Source organism: Ursus maritimus, unplaced genomic scaffold (genome assembly GCF_017311325.1).
Source record: "Ursus maritimus isolate PB19 unplaced genomic scaffold, ASM1731132v1 scaffold_9, whole genome shotgun sequence".
NCBI lineage: Eukaryota > Metazoa > Chordata > Mammalia > Carnivora > Ursidae > Ursus > Ursus maritimus.
In genome coordinates this window covers 57,024,125-57,042,420 of record NW_024427107.1, presented here as the reverse complement: position 1 = coordinate 57,042,420, position 18,296 = coordinate 57,024,125, and the positions used below count along the sequence as shown (strand labels likewise).

The following is an 18,296-nucleotide window of genomic DNA, read 5'->3' as shown; positions in this document are numbered from 1 at the left end:
ATTCTGCATCCTACTTTCTGAAATTCTGTGGCTATTCTGATGAATTTCTTCATTTTGTTCTCCTCTTTTCTGAACCTGAAATTGCTTACCAAGTCCACGTTTTCTCTTTCATCTCGTGTTTCAAAGACACGTCTTTTTGCTTTGAAAGCTTACTTCTCCACCAGGTCAACTGAAGAAACAATTCTTCCTCTACAACTTCCTGTCACCAATCATTCTATTTTCTATCTTTAACGTTATCCTTTCTGTTTTTTGATCTACAAACACACACACACTTCTCCACCTAAGTAACAAACAAACCAAACTCTCTCAAACTGTGCATTCCTCAAAACTAAACCTTTATTTATCTAATATATTGTGAAAGCAAAATGTGTGTAAACCTCCTCCAATCTGAAATACCTATTTATTTGGTTCTTCTCTCAACAACTAGGTCATTTTTTCCCCTATTTTTTAGCGAACTAACCAAATCATCGAATTTATTAATAATTAAGTGGCTATGCTTCGATCTTTAACCTCCTTAAATATGAGAGCATGACACTAAATTTCTTTTTATCCTCTATAGGTAAAATTTAATACAATGCAAATAACTATGTATAATAATTATAAATAATAAATATTATTTTTAAGATTTTAGAGAACTCTTAAAAAATATAAGAATTGAAAAACTGACGTGGTGTCTCCTTCATGTTTCAGTATGATCCTCTGTTGACAGCTTTTCTTCTCCAATAAGAATATCTAATCTGAATACTAGTACCTCAGTATATGCCCATAATTCCTGTACTTCCATGACAGTTCATGTAATGGTAAAATTTAATAGAGCTTACAATGTAAGTATCATCATTCTGGTAACCCAAGAGTAACTTCTTAAACATAATGGAATGTTTTTATTTTTATTTCTCATATATTAAACAAAAATAAATACAAACAGTAAATATATGAATAATTAAACAAGCATATTTAAGTAATGCTCAATTCAAAAGTCATTTTTTCATTTGAATAAAGATTTAGCATTAATACAATTCTTGATAGCTTTCATCACTTTGAACCTTTAGTTTTGCTTGGCATCTTCTAAATATTCCTTTTTTTCCTATGGACATACTACATATATGTAAAGCATGTTACATATGTAGAAAGACAGAGGAAGATATAGACTAGTAAATCGAGATTATTGATAGATGCACAGAATTGAAAGGATGAATGAGTGAATAAATGAATAGATTTACAATTAATGATGGACATTTGTTGATACATAGCCATATCCCATACTTTCTCATTACAACAAGCACCTAGATTTTACTTTGGAGAACCAAGTCATACTTTCTATGCTTCAGACAGCTATTGAGTTTTGATTCCATCCTAAACTTCAAGGATTGGCTTAAGCTAATCTTAAACCCCTGATTGGCTAAAGCCAATCTTAGTAATTCTCTTGTTGCTCTTGTTCTCGATGTTTGTCAAGGTGATTGTTCCAAACTTGCCAATGGTTTAAAACTAAGATAAACTAACAGATGCTGTTCCTCTGGCCCTAGAGATTGGTTTGGGGATATAGTTCAAATGGAGGGAAGCCCATATCTTCTCTTAAATAATTGTAAACTTGATGCAATGCTCTTCTCTTAGATGTAAATAAGTAAATAAATAAATGCATACATGTAGCCCGTATGGATAGCCCTCTCTGACAACTATGAGGAAAAACAGGCTAAGGATAAAGCCAACATAGTAAGGAAGACAGAATTGAAATTACAAACAAATGGATATGCAACCTTAAAGATATCAACCTGTGGATCAAGCAGAGTATTCTGCTCTAGACTTTCCAGCTTGTGAGCCTATAAAGTCCCTTTATTATTTAAACAGGGTGAATTTTCTTTGTTGGCTCTGACCCATATTCTAAATAACATAGATAGACGTAGGTAGGCAGATAGGTAAACAGAGAGAAAGCAAGAGAAAGCGCACAAGCATCATGATACAGGATAAAGAAATAAGAAGATGCATTTGCTCTTAGAATAAAATGGGATAGGTTACTAGAATGAACATTTATCTGTGTGATTTATGAAAAATCTGATTTACTCGTTGCTAAAACACTTTAGTTTTCTAAATTATGCAACCAAGCATTTTATATATGACTATCTTGATCATCAAATCAGTTCACGTGGGTTACAGTTGGTGATCAATCTTCCAGTGCAATATTCAAAAGAATACAATGACCATATGCTAGTTGAGCCTGTTGAGTTGCATTTATTCCGATACTTTAATATTTAGGAAGTAAAAAGACATTTTGTTTTTTATTTTGCAATTCCTAAAAGAAAAGCAAAAGGAAATGTTTAGTTTTTAGAATATAAACTACTAGAAGTCTCTTAGTACAGTGGGAAGTCAGAAAACATTCATTAGAATCACAGCATTTCATGAAACAAAATTAAACATCTAAAATTTTTCCAAACAAATTCTGAGTAAGATTTCTCATTCATTTTTTTCTCCCAATATTATAATAGCATCATTTATGATATAATAAAATAAATTATATAGATCTGGAAGAATAGGGATTGAATTCCAGCTCTGCCATTTAACAATTAGTAAGCTGAAACAAGCTAATAAATCTCTGTAAATTCCATATAAATTCTATCTACATTCTACATAAATGAGAGCTATTATTGTTAACAGTATTGAATACTGATATATGTGTTTGTGGGCATGTGTGTGCGTATGTGTATGTGCATGGGTGTGAAAGAGAAAGACTTATTGTTAACCAGCAATGAGTCCTGGAATAAAGATATGTGTGTTTACATATATAAGAACAAATGTATATTATGTAAAACAAGTTAAATTAACAAATAAACCTTTCATTGATTATATAAATTTCATTTGATTTAGTAACTATCTTGCCAAATTTTTGAGTTCAATACATTTGGGGACCTGTGATTTTATTTCTACAAGTGACATTCCTAAAGTGGGCCAGCCACCTTGCAAATAGAATTTATTTAAAGAGTAAAACTTCATGAGAGAGAAAAAGAAAATCACTGCACTTGAGTGAAATATTTAGTTTGGAATGAAACTTCCAAATGTAAATTCACCACTCTTTCTGATCCAATCTTGCTCCCCAGAATTGCCATTCTCTTGACCACTCTCTTAGTAAATATATCACTCAATTACTTAAGACAGAAAACTGAACATGAGTTTCTTTCTTCCCTCTCACTCCAAGCTAATCACCAAATTGTATCAATTCTATGACACAAATATTTCTCAAGTTTGCTGTCCTCTTCTCTCACCTCCCCTGCCATGCCCCTAAATCAGAACCTCTTTCATTCCTTACCTACTTTCCTTCAATAGTCTTCTCTATAGCTCTGTCATCCTGATCTCATTAAAGTGGTCTTCCTAAAATGTAAATCTGAGCCCATCCTTCACTTGCTCCTCATTAGCTCCTATTGTTGTAAAAAAGAAAAAAAAAGTGTAAACGCTTTCTTCACATAGTTTATGAGGACCTTCATGATGGTGTCTCACTTATCTCTCCAGTCTTTGTCTTCTATCCCTCCCCAGTCATCTTAGGATAAAATTACTTCAGTTTACTTCTCTCATATCTTGGGACACTGCCATGCTGCTTTCTATCACTCACTGGACCATAACTCAGCTGACCTGCTCCTGAAGGTCACCCAGCCTGTGTACTGCATACTTGCAGCCTCTCCTGACAGCTCAAAGTTTAGTGTGGGAATGTTTCTTCCATGAACAGCTTATCCCGCTGTGTCATCATTCGACGCCTGTAATCCCCAACAGCCCCTGAGCTTCATGAACATAAGGACCATACTGACCTGTTCACATTGCGTTCTTCTCACATACAGTGGTGCCTGCAGCATATAAATCAGATTCACTAAAGCACATTTGGTGAAATCATGACTTTTATAGTTTTAATACATTTACTTTGATGACCTAAACCTTCTTGGAGAAAGTGTTATATGTTAGGCAAATAATATCACACATTTTTTTCTCACTTAGGTTGAGTTGAAACACACTGAGTGAATTCCTTATAGCTAGAAGAAATGTTGTCACTTGAGTCCCAGTAAGGCTGCCTCCCGACTCTGATATGACCTGGCTTCTAACACCTACATCTTTGGTTTCCAAAACAGAGTTGTATCCTGCAGCAAACCTTAGGGGCAGGTAGGAACTGAGCTGGGCATGGTTCCTGAAATTCTGTTGGAGAAGCACAGGACAAAGAAACCTTTCCTGGGAATTCCTCTGAGCTTCCAATTCTGAACCATGGTGATGTTTTATTTAGGAGTTCTGACTAGGCAGCCGATTTAGTGACAAAAAGAATGTTGGGAACAAGTCAGTAAAGCTCCATTTGCTTCCCGTCTATGTGGAGAAACCCGAGAGCATTAACTGTTCCAGAAAAGGAATGGGAAACAAACAAGTTACTAATTAGCATGAAGTATTAAATTACTGTTACTTAAAACAGAATTTCTTAACTAAAAAAATTCATTTGATTATTATTTTTTTCTCATTAAACTTTTGTTTTAATGGGTCTCAAAATTCTGTAACAGATTTTTGGTCAAGGTGTTCCCATTAAAAAGTACTGATTTTAAAAACTAAAAACTTAAAACTGCCACACACACACTCACAAAACCAGATGGTCCACAAAACCTCCTCCTTTCCTTCTGAGGTTTTACGATCCATGGTTATCATTAACCCATCTTTTACTCTTAAATTTAAATGGCCAATTGACACAAACAGTCCTGAGACCACTCTTCCACCACTAATTAAGACTTGGGTGGCAGAAATTGGAGATAATATTTATTTAAACTTCTGAGCTTTCTGGGCAGATTTGGTGACCTCGACAGCTCCAACTGCCTTTTTATCTATTGCTCTGATGACACTCACAACAACTGTATGTCTCATGTCATGAACAGTAAAACGGCCCAGAGGAGATATGCTCTGAACACACAGGCTTGCCAGGAACCGAATCATCATGAGATTTTAAGGACTTAGGGCCGTGTTCCAGCTTTTTCCCAGAATGACGATCAATCTTCTCCTTCAGCTCGGCAAACTTGCAAGCAATGTGAGCGGTGTGACAATCCAGCACAGGTGCATATCCAGCTCTGATTTGGATGGTTCAGGATAATCACCTGAGCCATCAAGCCAGCTGCTTCCATTGTTGGGTTATTTTTGCGGTCACCAGCCACATTGCCACAACAAATATCTTTGACAGCTATGTTCTTGACATTGAAGGCCACATTGTCTCCAGGAAGAAACTCATGCGAAGTTTCATGGTGCATTTCAACAGATTTAACTTCAGTTGTGATATTGACTGGAACAAAGGTGACCACCATGCTGTGTTTGAGAACACCAATCTTCACCGGGCCCACAGGGACGGTACCACACCACCAATTTTTTGGATGTCCTGGAGGTGCAGACACAAGGGCTTGTCAGTTGGATGACATGGTGGCAGAATGCAATCCAAAGCTTCAAGCAGTTTGGTTCCACTGGTGTTGCCATCTTTGTAAGCGGCCACCTTGAACCAAGGCTTGTTTGCACTTGGCTCCAGCCTGTTGTCACCATTCCGGTCAGAAACTGGCACAGATGCTACTATGTTGGACTTGTAGCCAATTTTCTTCATGTAAGTGCTGATTTCCTTAACAATTTCCTTGCATCTCTTCTGGCTGTAGGGTGGCCCAGGAGAATCCATTTTGTTAACACTAACAATTAGTTGTTTCACATCCAGTGTGTAAGCCAGAAGGGCATGCTCATGGGTCTGTTCGTTCTTGGAGATAACTGCTTAAAATTCACCAACACCAGCAGCCACAATAAGGACAGCACAGTCAGCCTGAGATGTGCCTGCCATCATGTTTTAATGAAGCTTCTGTGTCCTGGGGCATCAATGATGGTCACATAATACTTAGTGGTCTCAAATTTCCACAGGGAGATATCAATGGTGATACCATGCTCACGTTCAGCCTTCAGTTTATCCAAGACCCAGGCATCCTTTAAGGAGTCCTTTCCCATCTCAGCAGCCTCCTTCTCAAATATTTTGATAGTTCCTTTGTTGATCCCACCTCATCTGTAGACCAGATGACCAGTAATGGTAGACTTGCCTGAAGCTATGTGTCGATGACCAAAATGTTGATATGGGTCTTTTCCTTTCCTGTTTTGGTTTAGGTTTAGTGGTGGTTTTCATGACGTTTTGGCAACACACTTGTTGTCATTTTATTATTTTAGAAAATTTATGGGGTGCCTGGGTAGCGCAGTCGTTAAGTGTCTGCCTTCGGCTCAGGGCATGATCCCGGCGCTCCGGGATCGAGTCCCACATCAGGCTCCTCCACTGGGAGCCTGCTTCTTCCTCTCCCACTCCCCCTGCTTGTGTTCCCTCTCTCACTGGCTGTCTCTCTCTGTCAAATAAATAAATAAAATCTTAAAAAAAAATTTAAATAGATTCCTATGAATGATGCATAAATTGCATAATTATATTGTCTTCACATTTATGAAATTTGAAACAATTTTTTTCTTTCCCTAAGAAAGGAAAGCATATTTATTACTTATGTCACTTTATCTTTAATATCTTTCATAAATATTGGTTGAAGACTAGGAGAAATTATAAGAGCTTTTAGGGTCACCTGGGTGGCTCAGTCAATTAAGCGTCCAACTCTTGATTTCAGCTCAGGTCACCATCTCTTAGGTCGTGGGATGGAGACCTGCATCAGACTTCATGCTCAGGGGTGGGGGAGTCTGCTTGAAGATGCTCTCCCTCTGCCCCTCCCCCACTCATGAGGTCCTCTCTCATTCTCTCTTTCTCAAACAAATAAATATAAGAAGAGCTTTTAGGAAATAAGGTATAAAAGAAAATATTAGTAATCTAGTATGGACATATTCTCTGTTAAAATTAAATTTTGCATTACAATTTTTTAAAAAATCTTAAGGATTGGTAGACTGCACCAAAGAAATTTTGAGATCAGGAGAATATAAAAATCAGAAATATTAATCAGAGCTAATCTGAATCTATGAAAGAAATTTAGTTTGGCCCAGATAAAGGAGAAAAAAATGTCTCAAATTGATTTTTATTTTACCCATTCAGTCCCCTGAACTTTGATACTTAATTCTGAAAGGATGGCTTGATAATTGTTCTGCATATTGGATACAACACAACTGAAGGAGTATCTTTTTCCCTCACCCGGCTTAAGAAATTACATTCCCACTATATATACAAGGAAAATAACCCTCTCCCCATTTCTTCCTGTGTTCTCCAGGTGGTATAGTCTACACAGTATAGTGCCTAATAGTAACACATGTTACAAAATGGAAGTCTAGTGTTTTTGTCGTTTTTTTCTATCTTCTTTGCTACAGGCTATGGAAGACCAACTCTGCTAAAAATAATACTTAGCTCAATGAAGCGATCATTACATACTGGTAACAGAAGGGAACTCTGTGGCCAGCCTGTGCAAAGTGGGTCTTAAAATACATACATCCTCTGAATGGTATGTATTTTGAGTAACCGCAATTGTATTGCTTCAGGCAAAGTACTTGCAGACCTAAGACCAGACTAACTGGCAGAATGTGAACAATTAACTTTTGTATTAAATTAAAACTACTTCCTTTTATTTCAGTTGATCATAAGGCATAAAAGATAAAGAAGTTAAAAAATAGCTGAAGGGTGTAGGACAGAAAAAAAAAACTTCACTATTTCAAATTTACTAGTAATTAAGACAGCTGTGTGAATAATAAAATATGCACAAGTCAATTTTCCCCTAGCACCGTCTATTCAGTGAATTTTGACCTGAATTTGTAAATAATCATAAATTTACACAAGGAAGTTTGAACATTTTTTTTTTAATTTAAGGAAAATATCGTATAAGTTCTTGTTTCTACCATATTTATTAATTGCAGAGAAGTTAAGTGATATAGTATTTTTAAAGAAGAAAATTAAAGTTGTTCAAACCCAGCAATTATTATTTTAAAGTCTGGATTTTAGTATATACAAATCTATTCAAAATTATATTCTATACAAATTTATTCAAATTAAAAATGGGGTAATGATACATGTACTATACTCTTTTTTTAAAAAAAAATTAAAGCTCTTATATATTTATTTGACTGAGAGAGCAAGCACAGGCAGGAGGAGCAACAGGCAGAGGGAAAGGGAGAAGCAGGCTCCCCGTGGGCTGGGGAGCCTTAGGTGGGCTCGATCCCAGGACTGACCATGACCTGAGCCCAAGGCAGCTGCCTAACTGACTGAGTCACCCTGGCTCACCTGTACTATAGTCTTTAAACTGCAAAAACAACATGAGTATTTGCATGTTAAAAACAGTAAGTCTCAAATCATGAATTTAAGGTTTCTGTAGTAGTACATATTATGATTCCTTATCATTGAAACTTTTAATTGCTATAAATGTTTTATTATTCTAAATAATATTGTTTTTCAGGAGCCTGGGTGGCTCAGTCAGTTAAGCCTCTGCCTTCAGCTCAAGTCTTGATCCCACGGTCCTGGGATGGAGTCTGTACATCAGGCTCCCTACTCCTTGGGGAGTCTGCTTCTCCTTCTCCCTTTGCTACTCTCCCTCTCTGTCAAATAAGTAAATAAAATCTTTTTTAAAAATATATAAATAATATTACTTTTTAAATATCTTTATTCATAAATCTATGATTATTGCTTTTAAATGCATTGCTAAAATACATATATCTAAAACTATGTAATACCTAAAATCTATATGCATATCTAAAAGTATATGCATATCTAAAAGTATATGTACCTAGAACTGTAACCAAACCAATGTGAGTTCACTCCTTGGTGAGTCACAGATACACCACGTGGAGTAGTCACATAAAATAAACTTTATTTGCAGTAAATAAGGAGCTCACAGGGAATAACTTCCAAAGCCATGACTCCCCGAGCAAAGGTGAATGGGTTCCTTTTATTTAGGGTGAAGATGAATATTTAGGTAGAGAAACCTTGTCATCATATGAAGAGGCGGGCATAAGGCTGTGCAGGTGCCTTAAGGAAACATGCCTATACGTACATTGTACATTATGTAGAGGAGGCTGTGCTCCTCCTTGGGCAGAAATTTTAGTCTTATAATGAGGTAAAGAGAGCTGTTGGTCATTCTAGAGGTCACTTCATGGTCTCTCTGCACAGGTGTGAGCTAGGGGTTACAATCAAACTGGTCTGGGTGGTCTGGGCTGGTGGGAGGTCTTACTAGGGCAGTTGCTATCACTTGAGGGGTGGTTTTGGTTTCCATTTTTCTGAATTAAGAGACAAGCTGGAAAGAAGAGCTTAAGGAAAAATGTGGGACAAAGGTCAGTGAGTATAAGCAGGTGGGCAGCAGAGGTCAGGTTTGGGGGTCTAACTGGTGACAAAACTGTATATATAATATTATACATACATTTACATTTAAAACTGTATATATAATATTACATATAAACCATTATATATATATACATATATATGTGTATATATATATATAATTATTTACGTCTCAAAGCGACAAAGAATTTATATAGCAAGTTTTCTAAAGTAAGTGTTCTAAAAAAAAGGGAGATTGAGGCCTATAATCAGGAAGAAATCTGTCTAAAATTTAGTCAAGCTGAGGAGAACATTAAGACCATCTTGGAATATAAATCAATCAATCAATCAATCAGTAAACCAAGACTATGCTGAGATGACTTATATTTTCAGGTACTGTGTCACCATCACCATTAGCTCAGGTTACTTTCTTCTATCCCTCGCACTTCAAACTTTAGGCATTGTAGTGTTATAATTTGGTAACTGATATTTACATTATCTTCTCATGCGATACTTATTTATAATATACATCATCTGCTCTATCATCAAATTTACATGATCAAACTGTCGTCTTTATGGCTTCAAAAATGTAATTGAAAATGTATGTAACTGGTAGCTAATGGGTAGGTTTTTATGAACTCTTTGATGTAAGTTATGAGGATTCAAAGAGAAATATTTTTGTATGAAGTAGAAATGTGAGGTCCTTTTGGGGAACAACAAACACATGCTTTCATTAGATTGCATAACAAATAACAGCCCTTAGATAGCTCAAGATAAAGAATCAGATCAGTTTTCATGTAAGAAAGATTGACAGCAAATATGAAATTAATACAAAGGCATTTACATGACACTCATGACTGAGTTTAAATTCATTTAGAGTGGTTGGTATCCAGAAGTTACTGTTCTTGACACTGCAGTTGTGGTTCTCATCAAGGAAAATTAAGTTGCCAAGTACTTTGTGTAAATTCCTACAAATTCATGTTTCTGCATACATATCTGCTATTGTCTCTGCCACTGTTATCATTAAGTGACCTCAGACGAGCTAATTAATCTTTCCTCTTTGCCTTAGCCTTTTCATCCATTAAGTGTGCCTACAGGGAGATCTGTCAGGCTAGTACATATAGTAGTTCCATCAAAGCATCACATTTCAAGCCAGAAGAGGATACAAAATAACAGTGGTGCCCAGCAGCTCTGTTTTCAGGCCCACTTTTATTTCTAACACCTGCACTTCACATCAAATTGCAAAGTACAGTTGCCTCTGGGAATATCTGGAGAATGTAAGTGTTAATGCCAACTCTTCAGCATTTTAGGATCATGATGTGAACAAAATAAATCATAATTATTGTTGTAATGCAACATTAAATAGGCATGCTCAAACAAGTTGTCATTAGTGGGCAGGGCATGGGGTAATATGGAAAATACCAGGGGGAGGGGTGCAAACATAAAATAAGGAAGACTAGTTCCCAAGCGAGATGGATGTAAGTTTCTGCTTAAAAGGAGAGAGGAAAAAGCAAGAGAAGGAAATATACAGAGAAAAGAAATACTGGCATGCATAGAAACACATTGTTACTTGTTTCTCTATACGCTCCTTTCATTCTATGAGATGTGACTGCCAGATTTCAAATTATCTTACTGAGACAAACACATAGACAAGGATACTTTACAGAGCTGGGATGATCAATAGGATGGCTGTCAACCTCGTATGTCCACTTTGCACTGGAAATGTGACTAATCTGAATTGAGATGTGGTATAATATGAAATACACACCAGATTCAAAGCCTTGAAAAAAAAAAAAAAGTAAAAGATCTGTCTTAGTCTGTTGGGCTATTATAACAGAGTACCATAGACTTAGGTGGCTTCTAAACAACAGAAATTTATTTCTCACAATTCTGGAGGCTGGGAAGTGCAAGATGAGGCATTGATCTGTAGCGTGTCTGGTGGGAGCCTGCATCCTGTCCATAGATTGGCTGTCTTTTTGCTCTGCCCTCACGTGGCCCAGAGCGAGGGAGATTTTTAGGGTCTCTCTTGTAAAGGCTTGAGTCCTATTCATGAGTGCTTCATCCTCATGACCTAATCACCTGCCAAAGGTCCTACCTCCAAATATCATTACAGAGGTTTCAGTATATAAATTTGGGGAGGACACAAACATTCAATCTGTAGCAAGATCTTATTCATAATTTTTTATATTGATTACATACTGAAATGCTATTTTAAGTGTATTGGTTTAAAATACTATTACAATTAATTTTGTCTGTTCCATTTTACTTTTTATGTGGCTATTGGAAAATGTAAAAGTCTATATGTAGCTCTCATTGCATTTCTACTGTGTAGTGGTGTTAAAGAAAGCAGAGGTACCTGGGGGTGCTGCCCAGAGGGTTTAGAGAGGTGTTGAAGAAAAGGACATGTGAAGGTGAAAGTATTCATGCCGCAGAAGGCAAGAGGTCCCTTCTTCCTCTCAACTCTCATTAGTGAAAGTCATTTATAGGCTGAAATATCATGGCCAGGAAAAGGTCAGTTCCAATATTCCTCCTACTAGCTTAAATTTCTGTTTTTTTTTAATTGAGATATAATTGACATATAACATTGTGTAAGATTAAAGTGTAGAGCATGTTGATTTGATACATTTCTATATTGCTCTATTATTACCACCTAGAATTAGTTAGCTCCTCTATCAGGTCATATAATTACCATTTCTTTTTTGTGGTGAGAACATTTAAGATTTAGTCTCCTAGCAACTCGGAACATATAATACAGTACTGTTGACTACGATCACCACGCTGTGCATTGGATCTCTAGAACTCATTCGCCTTGTAACTGCGAGTTTGAATCCTTCGATCAACATCTCTCAATTGCCCCACCCCCTAGTCCCTGATATCCACAACTCAACTCTGTTTCCATGAGCTTGGCTTTCTTAGATTCCACATATAAGAGAGAGCACTATTTGTCCATGTGACTTGTCTCACTCAGCATAATAATGTCCTTCCGTATTCTTGAAATGGCAGGATTTCCTTCTTTCTTATGGCGGACTGGCTAGAACATTCAGTCTTCGTTCTTTACTCTCATTACTCTCTTTTCTCTTCATACCTAATAGTTTTTTTAAAAACAAAACTCTCAACATGTGATCTCCCTCCTAAATGTAACTCAATACTTCCTCATTGCCTACCAGATAATTTCCAACATTCCTGGTCTTATGTTCAGTCTTCTCTGACCTGGTCTCAATTGACTTTCCATATATTTATACATTTTTTTTTTTAAATTTCTTTTTTTTTTTTTTAAGATTTTATTTATTTATTTGACAGAGACAGCCAGCGAGAGAGGGAACACAGCAGGGGGAGTGGGAGAGGAAGAAGCAGGCTCATAGCGGAAGAACCCGATGTGGGACTCGATCCCGGAACGCCAGGACCACGCCCTGAGCCGAAGGCAGACGCTTTAACGACTGCGCTACCCAGGCGCCCCTCCATATATTTATACATTATATTATTTTTCTACATTGATCACTTTTCATTTTAAAGCATGCTACTTTCTTTTTTTTTTTCCCTATAAATCAGTTCACATTATCCCTCCCCCAGAATCCATCACACCAATTTCTGACTAGCCAGTTAAATAATGGCCAAAAAACAAAAATTCATATCCCATCCCATGAAACCAATGAATGTGGCTTTGCAGAGTCATTGCACACATATTTAAGTTAAGAATCTTAATATGAGATCATCCTGGATGGACACTATATCCAATGGCAATGTCCTCATAAGAGACAGAGAAGGGGAAGGCAGCTATAGAGAAGGCCACATGAGGACAAAGGAAGAAATTAGCTGTATCCAGCCACAAGCCAAGGAACACCTGAAACCACCAAAAGTTGGAAGAAGCAAGAAAGGATTCTTCCTCAGGGCCTTCAGAAAGAGTGTGGCCCAGCCATAGTTTTGCCATTGGACTTCTGGCCTCTACAATTATAAGGGAATAAATTTCTGTTGTTTTAAGAGCAGCCAAATTTGTAGAAGTTTGTTATACAGCCATAAAAATCTAATACATTGACCAAATTACCAAATTCTATTCATCTTGCAATGGTTTAGTCTCACCCTCAAAAAGTAATGTTACCCCCTTCCATAGTACTTTTTATACATTTCTTATCTATCACTTTCTATTGTATATAGTTATTCTATTGTATACAGTAATTCAGTAATCTATTTTACTTCCTAGTCTGTCCATTGAGGAAAAGTGATAATACTTTATAGATATCTCTATTCCCACCGTCCTACCTTCCATAGTATCTCATATATGGTACAAAAATTCTAATAAATATTGTGCAAATCAATACTTTGCTTTGAAATTCCACTTTGAAAAATTATTTGATTCTTCTAAGTCTTTAGTGGTTTGACAGGAAGTTCTGTCTGGTTTTTATTTTCATATAAAGGATACCTTTGAATTGCAGCTTTGAAATATATATATATATATATATATATATATATATATATAATTATCTTCAAGATGCAGTACTTTGAAAAATTCATTTGATTGTTTCTTTTTTATTTTTAAATATTTTTTGTTTTTTCCATTTTATTTTATTTTTCCATCATGATAAGTGTGCTTATTATTATTATTGTTTTAAATCTTGGTTCCTTACAATACAATAATGACTTTGAACCCAGTAAGGGCTTAGAATTAAAACACTGAATCTTGAAATGTAATCATGAGTTACATACACATTCTATTTGAAATATGATTTGTTGAAACAATCTTTGTCTTAAGAAAATATCTTGTATAATTTAAGTGAAGTATCTTTTGTAAGACTAAACGAAAGGTGTAGGTTGTGTATTTTCTCTTAATAATATGCTGTTACCCTTTTATAAAGCTGCATAAGTAAGACTTCTCTTATGTTTGTGGGGAGAATAATTGCTAAAGGGAGATTGGTGACAATATAATTATATAATGTACCAGACAACATCTTAACAAACAGTTGTTTATACAATGGCTGATTTCTTCAAAAAAAAAAAAAAAAAAACACCACAAAATGAAAAATAGTACTGAGCTTCACCTCATTTCAAAAAATAAATGTCAACATATTTGAATGTAATTTCTACAATTTCAGATTATGTAAATTAAGATAGTATCATTATAGAAAGTGGGAACTGCCATTCTCCATTAATATAGTTTGATATTTTTCCAAAATAAAGTATCTTGATCTTATCCTCAAACTAAATATATTTTCTCATGAAGTCTCTGTGCAATTTCCCTACCTCCGTGAATTAAATATTATTCAAGAAAAACTAGCACTGGAGTATGAAAAAAGATAGAAATCAAATTATCAACCATTTTATCTTTATTCAATTAACATTTAATTGAGTATCTGGCATACAGTAGGGTCCTTTGTAAATACTTATTGAATAAATTGATCTTGCCTATGGTAGTTTCTTTTTTTCTACAGTTGACTTTAATTTTAGAAGAAAAAGTTCAATCTCCTTTTTTAAAGATAATTTTAAGAAGTCGTTATAAAATAAATTTCAAGCACATTAGTCTTGTACTAATTACCTTCCATAACAGTGTCTGAGTGACTAAACGTTTTTAAATATACTTCAGTATCACAAATATGTTATTGCCCATTATCTTCATTGATACTCTGCCTCTTCTGTCACAAAGGAAGGATTGTTTTCTTGTTTTCTGGTTCCCTCTTCTCCCACTCGAAGAGAATTCTCACCTCATTATTGAGTCCTAACTCAGCTGTATACTTAGCCGTTCCCTATTTATAACATAATTTCTCTGCCTTTATATAGGTTGAAGTCTATTCTGTATTCATAAAACTCCCTTGACTTAACATTCATAAAACTCACCTTTTGTCACAGTCTGTTCCATTTTTGAGATGCATTTCTATTCCTTTCATGGTTTCTACAGATAAAAGCCTTAAGGCTATGGAACAGTTTGATAGTAATTCCTCAGCTTAAAGATTCACATAAAATCAGTTGTAAGAATTAGCACCCTACTACTACATGTGTATGAGATCCGTGGTTTCAGTTTCTCATCAGCTAATTATTTTTGAGCGATTGTCTTGAAATGTTGTCAAGCTCTCTCGATCAGTCTTATGGACAGAATTTTACTAGTTCTTTTTCTCGTGATGGCATAACCTCTCAAGACTCCACATTTTCTTCAGAAAGACCAGGTCCAGCTCCTTAAAAATATGTAGCTTACTGCCTCAACTCTCCTTGAATGACAATCAAAACCACAGACCTCCATGCTCCAACCTGGTCTGGTTGTCCTCCCGCTCTGTTTCAAATTTGCTATCTTTGGATTTTCATCCTCCATTCCTTTGAGACGTCTGTTCACTTATATCTTGTGGACCTTCTATTGATGGTTCTTCTTTCTTGGTTTACTCTTTTAGTGAAGCACAGTCTGCACTAGCTCCCAAAGAAAGGAAGAAAAGATGAATAAAAGGTGAAGTTTTGAGACCTTAGATACCTCACAATACCTTATCCAACATGAATCCTTGATGGAAGAATTGTCTTGGGATAGAATATTAGATTGGGCATTTACCTAATAACATTTAAGGCTTTTCTCCATTTTCTTCTGCTTCAAATGTGGCTACAAAAGATTCTTATATAATTCTTATTTATGAACTTTGATTGTAATTGTCTCTCTTTCCTTCTGTGTAAGCTCTAAGACTGTTTCTTTATCCACATGTTTTGAATATTTGTGCTTGGTATGAGGATTTTTTTGTGTATTGGGATGATCATTGATGGGTTGATCCTTTTAATCTGGAAAATAATGGTTTTTGGTTATGGTAACTTATTTGTATTATTTATTTCATTTCATAGTTTAAGAAACTACTTTGTTGCAGGGTGTTTTGGATAGTTGGAACACAGAGAAAATAAAACAAATCCAAAGGTGATCAATGATCAAGGGGAAAAATAAAACAGCATAAGGGAAATTGGAGGTCTTGACTTACAGAGGCAGACTGCAATTTTTAATAGGGTGGTTAGGATGGGCTGTCCTGGGAAAGAGAAATTGGGGGGAAAAAAGAGACATGAAATTAAATGAAGGAAATAGTTATTTGATTATCTGGGTAAAATTTTCCAGGAAAAAGGAACAGTCACCACAAAGATCCCATACAGCAACATGCTACATTGTTCAAGGGAGTAAGCATGGGATGGTAATGAACAAGAGAGGAATCAGATGTAAGTGATCAAATACGTGGAAGGTAGGAGCTGCAGGCAGAGGTGAAATAATGGAAGTAAGGTAGATTTTATAGGGCCTTAAGGGTAGGCAATAATAATATAGTTAATTGCTAAACTAAGACCCTTTTAAGAATGAAAATATGAACTAATAATAATTATGCAAGAAAATAAGCATAATCTGAAGTTTTCTTGGGCAAACTAAGACATATGTTCACCTTAATTGTACATAATTTTAATACATTTCATGTTTCTTTGAGTGAAGTGGAGAGATAGTGGGTGCACACGCGCAGGTGAGTGACATGATCTGAATTAAGTTTTAAAGGGATGACCACTGTTACTGTGTTGAACCCAGATGGTAGAAAAACCAGGGTGAGAACAAGGAGACAAGTTAGAAGTCTTCTGCAGTTATCTGGGTGAGAAAAGATGGTGGCTCTGAACAGGGCGATGGCAGTGGAGGTGTTGAAAAGTAACTGGATTCTAAATATATTTTCAAGGTGTAAGTGAGGGTTAATCTGCTAGATAGGTGAAGGCAATGATAGGCAGTTAACTGGGATTCTGTTTCTTCCATTTGAGTTTGAAGAAGCACAGAAAGAACAAGAGAGTTAAGAATGCATTCAAGGTGGGGCGCCTGGGTGGCACAGCGGTTAAGTGTCTGCCTTCGGCTCAGGGCGTGATCCCGGCGATCTGGGATCGAGCCCCACATCAGGTTCTTCTGCTATGGGCCTGCTTCTTCCTCTCCCACTCCCCCTGCTTGTGTTCCCTCTCTCGCTGGCTGTCTCTATCTCTGTCGAAAAAATAAAATCTTAAAAAAAAAAAAAAGAATGCATTCAAGGAAACTATAAAGACTGACCTTTGGGTTGGATAAGGAGAGAAGAAAGACATTGAGGGGGAAAGGTGCATTGAAAAGTGAAAGTATACTGGAGTAAGATCCTAAAGGGTCCTAGGTATTGTCAGAGCTGGACTAACAAATTGAGGAAGTGAGCCAGAAAAATAAGTGTTTTTTGATGTTTTTTACAAAATGGGAAAGGAAAAAATGAGGAGTTGACATTCCTGGTACTGACAAGTTCCAGGAGGGCATGACACTTTAAAGTGAATGGTTGAGACTGAATCATAAGAGAGAAGTTAAGGAACTAAGAGCGAGGATTTCAGCAGAATCATCTTGTCACTACTGAAGTAATCAGTCATTAAATTATGAATGATGTTGGAGATCATTACAAAGAGCCAGGGGCTAAATGAGTTTCAAAGTAAAAGGAAATGGCCTGAAAGCCAGTGAATGAACACAAATGTGAGGTATTAGTAAATAACATAATTTGATCACATGATATTCAGTGCTGGGTTTTTATGGAGAAGGGAATACACATGGACTAGAATCAGCATTGAGACCAGTTGCCTTGAGGGCATTTATCAAACTTGGTGAATTTAAGTATCACTGTTCGTGGTCTTGTGGAGCTGGGGGAAGCAAAGGTAAAGGAAGGATCAGCTCATGCAGGGGAGGCTAATGTATGAGCCTGTGTAAGGATGGGCTTTATAGCATCATCACAAAAACAAAAATGAGCAAATAATAAACCCGTACACCTATCACCACACCTACACACACCTCTACCTCATTTCTCCTTCACTATTATGAGCACAAGGGAGGAAAACAACAACAACAACCCCCCCCAAAAAAAAACTCCAAAAAACTTCTCTGAGGATTTGTAGACCATCAAGCATATTTGCAGACAAAATTCACAAGACTTGTATGGTTTAAAGAAAAAAAAAAAAAGAACAACGTTTATCTAAGGTGGCTCCTGTCTGGTAGTAAAGCCAGGAACTTCACTGAAGCAAAAGTAAAATTCTCTCCTAAGGAATCATTTATATGCAGGTCTCAACTTTTTATAGAAAA

General features: G+C 36.2%; 1 pseudogene; it reads right to left on the bottom strand.

Moving 5' to 3' along the window:
• Nucleotides 1-4,770: 4,770 nt before the first annotated feature.
• LOC103661662 lies at nt 4,771-12,090 on the bottom strand (annotated as a pseudogene).
• Nucleotides 12,091-18,296: the final 6,206 nt, after the last annotated feature.